The following is a 6,972-nucleotide window of genomic DNA, read 5'->3' on the forward strand; positions in this document are numbered from 1 at the left end:
GAGCATGGAATTGTTCAAAATGTTTTGGTATCCTGGAGCATTCAAAGTTCCTTTCACTGGAACTAAGGAGCCAAGCCCAACTCCTGAAAAACAACCCCACACCATAATTCCTCCTCCACCAAATTTCACACTCGGCACAATACAGTCCGAAATGTAGCGTTCTCCTGGCAATCTCCAAACCCAGACTGGTGCATCAGATTGCCAGATGGAAAAGCGTGATTCATCACTCCAGAGAACACGTCTCCACTGCTCTAGAGTCCAGTGGTGACGTGCTTTACACCACTGCATCCCATGCTTTGCATTGGACTTGGTGACATATGGCTTAGATACAGCTGCACGGCCATGGAAACCCATTACATGAAGCTCTCTTTGTTCTGTACGTGGGCTAATTGGAAGGTCACATGAAGTTTGGAGCTCTGTAGCAACTGACTGTGCAGAAAGTCTTTGCACTATGCGTTTCAGCATCCGCTGACCCCTCTCTGTCAGTTTGCCTGGCCTACCACTTTGTGGCTGAGTTGCTGTTGTTCCCAAACTCTTCCATGTTCTTATAATAAAGCCGACAGTTGACTTTGGAATATTTAGGAGCGAGGAAATTTCACGACTTGATTTGTTGCACAGGTGGCATCCTATGACAGCTGGAAATCACTGAGCTCCTGAGAGCGGCCCATTCTTTCACAAATGTTTGTAGAAACAGTCTCCATGCCTACGTGCTTGATTTTACACACCTGTGGCCGGGCCAAGTGATTAGGACACCTGATTCTGATTCATTTGGATGGATGGCCAAATACTTTTGTCAATACTGTACATACAGTAAACAAATAATGGATGAATAAATGGCAAAAAGCCACCTTTGTACTTTGCTTCGAGATCTTTTTCAACTCTGTTATTTTTCTCACCTTCTTTATCAAACTGCTGACACTTGTAACTGACTTTGGCCCATATTTACTAGGTCACCAGTGGGATTCTGCACAGTGTTATATAAAACGATGGCCTCCATTCAATGCGTGGATGCAAATTATTCAAATTATTCCTACTCAGTGGCCTAGTGGTTAGAGTGTCCGCCCTGAGATCGGTAGGTCGTGAGTTCAAACCCCAGCCGAGTCATACCAAAGACTGTAAAAATGGGACCCATTACCTCCCTGCTTGACACTCAGCATCAAGGGTTGGAATTGGGGGTTAAATCACCAAAAATGATTCTCGGGCGCGGCCACCGCTGCTGCTCACTGCTCCCCTCACCTCCCAGGGGGTGATCAAGGGTGATGGGTCAAATGCAGAGAATATATTCGCCCACACCTAGTGTGTGTGTGTGACAATCATGGGTACTTTAACTTTAACTTTTATTATTCAAGTACTTCCCTCGTTATTAACTTTGTATTTTATGACTTGCACAACTGCCCCCTGGTGGAATAAAGCGTATTTCCCTTCAATTGTTATTATGTTTATTAAGCATCCCACGTTGACATGCCAGTCACACGTGCTATGAGTAATATCTTAAAATGCTGTATTTATCCCGTTAATGCGCTAGTCGGACTGTCCCACCAGGGCAGCTGGGGGTTAAGTGGCTCGCTGGAAGGCGGAATGATGATGGCGCTTTCTCACTCCTGGCACCATGCCTGCTCCAAATACCCCCGCCCCTCCCACAACCGTGGCAGGTACTTAAACTGGTGACATCATGGCTAGGCGCTCGTTTGTCTTCTGCAGCGCAGCAGTGCACCATGGCGTCACGCTTATGCATTCCCTCAACGACTGCATGCATCACACCTCCGCTCCTCATTAGACCCTAATCATGCCCTGCCAACAACACAGCGCACAGAACGGGGGTGGAGAAAAATGTCTCCTTGCAAAAACGCCCTGCTTTTTACGTAAGGTCAAATCCAAACACTCCTTGAGTTCACTTTTAATGTGGTTTTCACGGAACAATTCAAAATAGTCAAAACTCAAACAATAATTCATCCGTTATCCATCGGCTAAAAGTCAAACCATTTAGAATTTGACCCAAATTTAAAGGCAAACATCATCATATGTGGTTAATTAAGGGAGGGAAGTGAGAGTAATAATATTAATATTTGTCCAATAAACTGTTATAAATGTATTTTCTGTATGATTCTAATCTCTAAAGCCGCACATTTTCTGATCAAAAACGGTACTCGCACTCTTTTACTACGAAGCCACGCTGTTGTAACACGTGCAGAATGTGGCTTGGCATTGTCTAGCTGAAATAAGCAGGGGCGTCTATGAAAAAGACGTTACTTGGATGGTAACATATGTTGCTCCAAAACCTGTATGTATGGTGCCTTCGCAGATGTGTAAGTTACCCAAGCCTTGGGCACTAATACACCCCCGTACCATCACAGATGCTGGCTTTTGAACTTTGGGCCTATAACAGTCCGGATGGTTCTTTTCCTCTTTGGTCCTGAAGACACGACGTCCACAATTTCCAAAAAAAAATTGAAATGTGGACTCGTCAGACCACAGAACACTTTTCCTCATTGCATCAGTCCATCTGATGGGATCAGTGAAGCCGGCGGCGTTTCTGGGTGTTGTTGATAAATGGCTTTCACTTTGCATAGTAGAGATTTAACTTGCACTTACAGATGTAGCGACCAACTGTAGTTACTGACAGTGGTTTTCTGAAGTGTTCCTGAGCCCATGTGGTGATATCCTTTACACAGTGATATCAGTTTTTGATGCAGTACCGCCTGAGAGATCAAAGGTCACGGCCTTGCCGCTTATGTGCAGTGGTTTCTCCAGATTCTCTGAACCTTTTGATGATATTACGGACCGTAGATGGTCTTAAACTGTTGGACAATTTGCTCACGCATTTGTTCACAAAGTGGTGACACTCGCCCCATCCTTGTTTGTGAATGACTGGGCATTTCAGGGAAGCTGCTTTTATACCCAATCATGGCACCCACCTGTTCCCAATTAGCCTGTTCACCTGTGGGATGTTCCAAATAATTGTTTGATGAGCATTCCTCAACTTTCTTAGTCTTTTTTGCCACTTGTGCCAGGTTTTTTGAAACATGTTGCAGGCATCATATTCCAAATGAGCTAATATTTGCAAAAAATAACAAAGTTTACCGGCTCGAACGTTAATGATCTTGTCTTTGCAGTCTATTCAATTGAATATAGGTTGAAAAGGATTTGAAAATAATTCCACGAAAGGGACAAGCGGTAGAAAATGGATGGATGAATGTATTACGATTCACACAACGTGCCAATTTCACTGGTTTTTGGATTATGAAAAATAATATACATGGTCATGTATTTGATAATAATTGAGATAGACAAAATTCCAAAAAAAAGTGCAGTTCCCCTTTAACGTCAAAGATTTTTAGATTAACTGATTAAATTAAACAAACACTAAGAACATTATTTTAGAACATTTGGTATTCATCAGAACTTGATAGATCGCAGTGTTTCATATGATACGCATAAAAATAAAAATGTAAAGAAAAAAATAGGAACTTGGGTAAAAAGACTTAAAGGAAAATTTGGGAACTGCACTTTTTGGGGGAATTTTGCCTATCGTCCACAATCGTTATTTTTTTTATTTTGCATTCAAGCATGTACAAATCGTCTCGTTCTAGATGGCTAACAATGCAGCTAATGGGAGCAATCAGTTCTACCCCAACATGCATTCAAAAACCGTCACCAATACTTCATTTACGTTCTGTAACCCAGTGTTTTTCAACCGCTATTGTGCCGCGAGATACAGTCTGGTGTGCCGTGGGAGATTATGTAATTTCACCTATTTGGGTTATAAATATTTTTTGCAAACCAGTAATTATAGTCTACAAATTATGTGTTGTTGTTAAGCGTCGTGCTGTCTAGAGCTCGGCAGAGTAACCGTGTAATACTCTTTCATATCAGTAGGTGGCAGCCGGTAGCTAATTGCTTTGTAGGTGTCTGAAACAGCGGGAGGCAGTGTGCAGGTAAAAAGGTATCTAATACTTAAACCAAAAATAAACGAAAGGTGAGTGCCCTTAAGAAAAGGGTTTGAAGCTTAGGGAATTCTATGCAGAATGAAACTAAGACTGAACTGGTTGCAAAGTAAACAAAAACAGAATGCTGGACGACAGCAAAGACTTACTGTGGAGCAAAGACGGCGTCCACCATATACATCCGAACATGACATGACAATCAACAATGTCCCCACAAAGAAGGATAAAAACAACTGAAATATTCTTGATTGCTAAAACAAAGTGGATGCGGGAAATATCGCTCAAAGGAAGACATGAAACCGCTACAGGAAAATACCCACAAAAGAGAAAAAGCTACCAAAATAGGAGTGCAAGACATGAACTAAAACACTACCACATAAAAACAGCAAAAAACGAAAAATAAGTCACGGCGTGATGTGACAGGTGGTGACAGTACACCTACTTTGAGACAAGAGCTATAGTGATGCATTCTTGGTTATGGTTTAAAGTCATATCCAACAATTGCGACAACAATTTTTTACTGTCAACTGAGTTTTGTTTTTTAATGATTTCTTCTGGTGGTGTGCCTCTGGATTTTTTCAACGCAAAAAGTGTGCCTTGGCTCACAAAGGATTGAAGAACACTGCTGTAACCTGTATAATAACCAAGCTGTAGTGACATTGTTATTGTAAGAGGAACTTACAATCACTGAGGAACTCTTTTTCTAGCGTAGTAACACATCGGCGTGCTACGATATTAGCCGTAAACGCTAACTACGGCGAGAGATAAGCTAGCTTCTACGTCAGCACGAAACGCGTTTGAGTTTGTAATGCACAACACTGCGATATGACACCAGTCTATACTAACTGAAAAACATGAAAAATTATATTACATTATCTGTAGAGTATTTGCCCACATTTCATGTTTTGTTTGTGCACAACAGAGCTAGCCAGACAGCGTATGTACTGTAGTTTAACACGCATGACATATACAGTATGTATATATGTACATATATTTGTATATAAGCACCCCCCGCCACCCTGAGAGGGACAACCTGTAGAAAATGGATGCATAGATGTACATATATATGTATATCTGTATATATAAATATATGTATGTATAAATGCTAGGGATGTCCCGATCCAGGTTTTTGCACTTCCGATCCGATACCGATACTGACCGATACCGATACTGACCGATAGTGGCCTATCCGAGCATGTATTAAAGTTTAAAGTTATTTAGCCTACTTAGTTGTCAGAATCATGTTGAAAAGGGTTTTAGTACTCTTGATAACAACTAGCCAGCTGAATTAGGGGAGTTTGAATAATACACAATGGTTGGTAACAAGAAACTGACCTGTTTATTCAAGGATAAACACAAAATAAACAAAATTATACATGACAAACAGAAATGGCATCATTGAAACTAGGGCTGGGTGATATGGTCTTTTTTTAATATTGCAATATTTTAAGGCCATATTGCGATACACGATATATATCTCGATATTTTGCCTTAGCCTTGAATGAACACTTGATGCATATAATCACAGCAGTATGATGATTCTATGTGTTTTGATTGATTGATTGAGACTTTTATTAGTAGGTTGCACAGTGAAGTACATATTCCGTACAATTGACCACTAAATGGTAACACCCGAATAAGTTTTTCAACTTGTTTAAGTCGGGGTCCACTATACTATAAGATATATACTATCATCATAATACAGTCATCACACAAGATAATCACATTGAATTATTTACATTATTTATAATCCGGGGTGTGGACGGGTGCGCCGGATGTAAGTGTCAAAAAGACAGCCAAAAGAGTTTGATATGAGAATAAATCTAAAGTTAAAATATAGGGTAGAAATGCACCCATTTGGCTACATTAAAACATTGTTCTTCATACTGCATTAATATATGCTACTTTTAAACTTTCATGCAGAGAAGGAAATCACAACTAAAAAAATCACTAATTTTTTCATACGGTGTTGATGTGGACATTTTTGCCTCGGCATTTTGATGGTGTGGACGTGTGGCACCGAATGGAGATAAGCGTCTCGACAGACGTTACAATATTTGAATAATGATGACGAAAACTGTTTTCTCTGTCGTTTCCGTGTGTCGAAAATTGTTATGCGCTTATTTTTTTATTTGATTTTGTGCGTGGCATATAATCGCTATGCGCAGAGGAGCTTGAGCAGTGCGCAATTGCACAGGCGCGCACCTTAGAGGGAACGTTGGTCACACGGCTGCGCTAGCATCACAGCTAACGTTAGCCATGCTGCTACGTCTCTGCTGGGAGAGGACGTATGCGTATGTGACGTATGTCGTGACAGTATGTGACGTATGTCGTGACAGTAAGTGACGTATGTCGTGACAGTATGTGACGTGTGTAAGAAGGTGCGCTTGCTGTCTGTGAGAAGGAGACACAGGAAAGAGTGAGAAGAGCCGGTCGTGTAATGCCAGCAGCTAAAAGCAACTGCGTGAGAATCCACAGACTTGTGGATGTGTTGAAGGTGTGCTGGAAAATGCGGAACGGAAATTAGGGAGCAGCAGAAAAGTGGAATGCATTATTTAAATCGGTGCATTGGAAAACACGGACCGGAGTTTTTTTTTTAAACTGGATCTGGATCGGCATTTTCCCATGCCTTGCCGATACGCATTTTTTGGCAAATATCGGCGGCCGATCCGATCCAAATTTCGGATCGGGACATCCCTAGTATATATGTACATATATTTGTATATAAGCATCCCCCACCACCCTTGAGAGGGACAAGCTGTAGAAAATGGATGGATAGATGTACATATATATGTATATTTTGTATATATATATAAATATGTATATCTGTATATATAAATATATGTATGTATATATGTATATCTGTATATTTATATGTGTATACATGTATGTATATATGCACATATGTATCATGATCAATATTAAAGTGACTCACTTGATGGACAGTTGTTCGTCTGGCCGAGGATGTTTCCTGTTGATTTTGGGTAAGCACTCCATTTATGTCAAACGAGCTTCCACATTTATAGCG

General features: G+C 40.8%; 1 long non-coding RNA gene across 1 annotated transcript in view; it reads right to left on the reverse strand.

Moving 5' to 3' along the window:
- Nucleotides 1-6,912: 6,912 nt before the first annotated feature.
- The window catches only part of LOC133621649 (uncharacterized), a 111,990-nt gene continuing 111,930 nt past the window's right edge, over nucleotides 6,913-6,972 (reverse strand). Inside the window, exon 5 of the long non-coding RNA XR_009817682.1 lies at nucleotides 6,913-6,972. This exon is cut by the window's right edge and continues 74 nt beyond it. This is a non-coding gene — a long non-coding RNA (uncharacterized lncRNA).

The sequence above is a fragment of the Nerophis lumbriciformis genome, linkage group LG25 (assembly GCF_033978685.3).
Source record: "Nerophis lumbriciformis linkage group LG25, RoL_Nlum_v2.1, whole genome shotgun sequence".
Lineage (NCBI taxonomy): Eukaryota > Metazoa > Chordata > Actinopteri > Syngnathiformes > Syngnathidae > Nerophis > Nerophis lumbriciformis.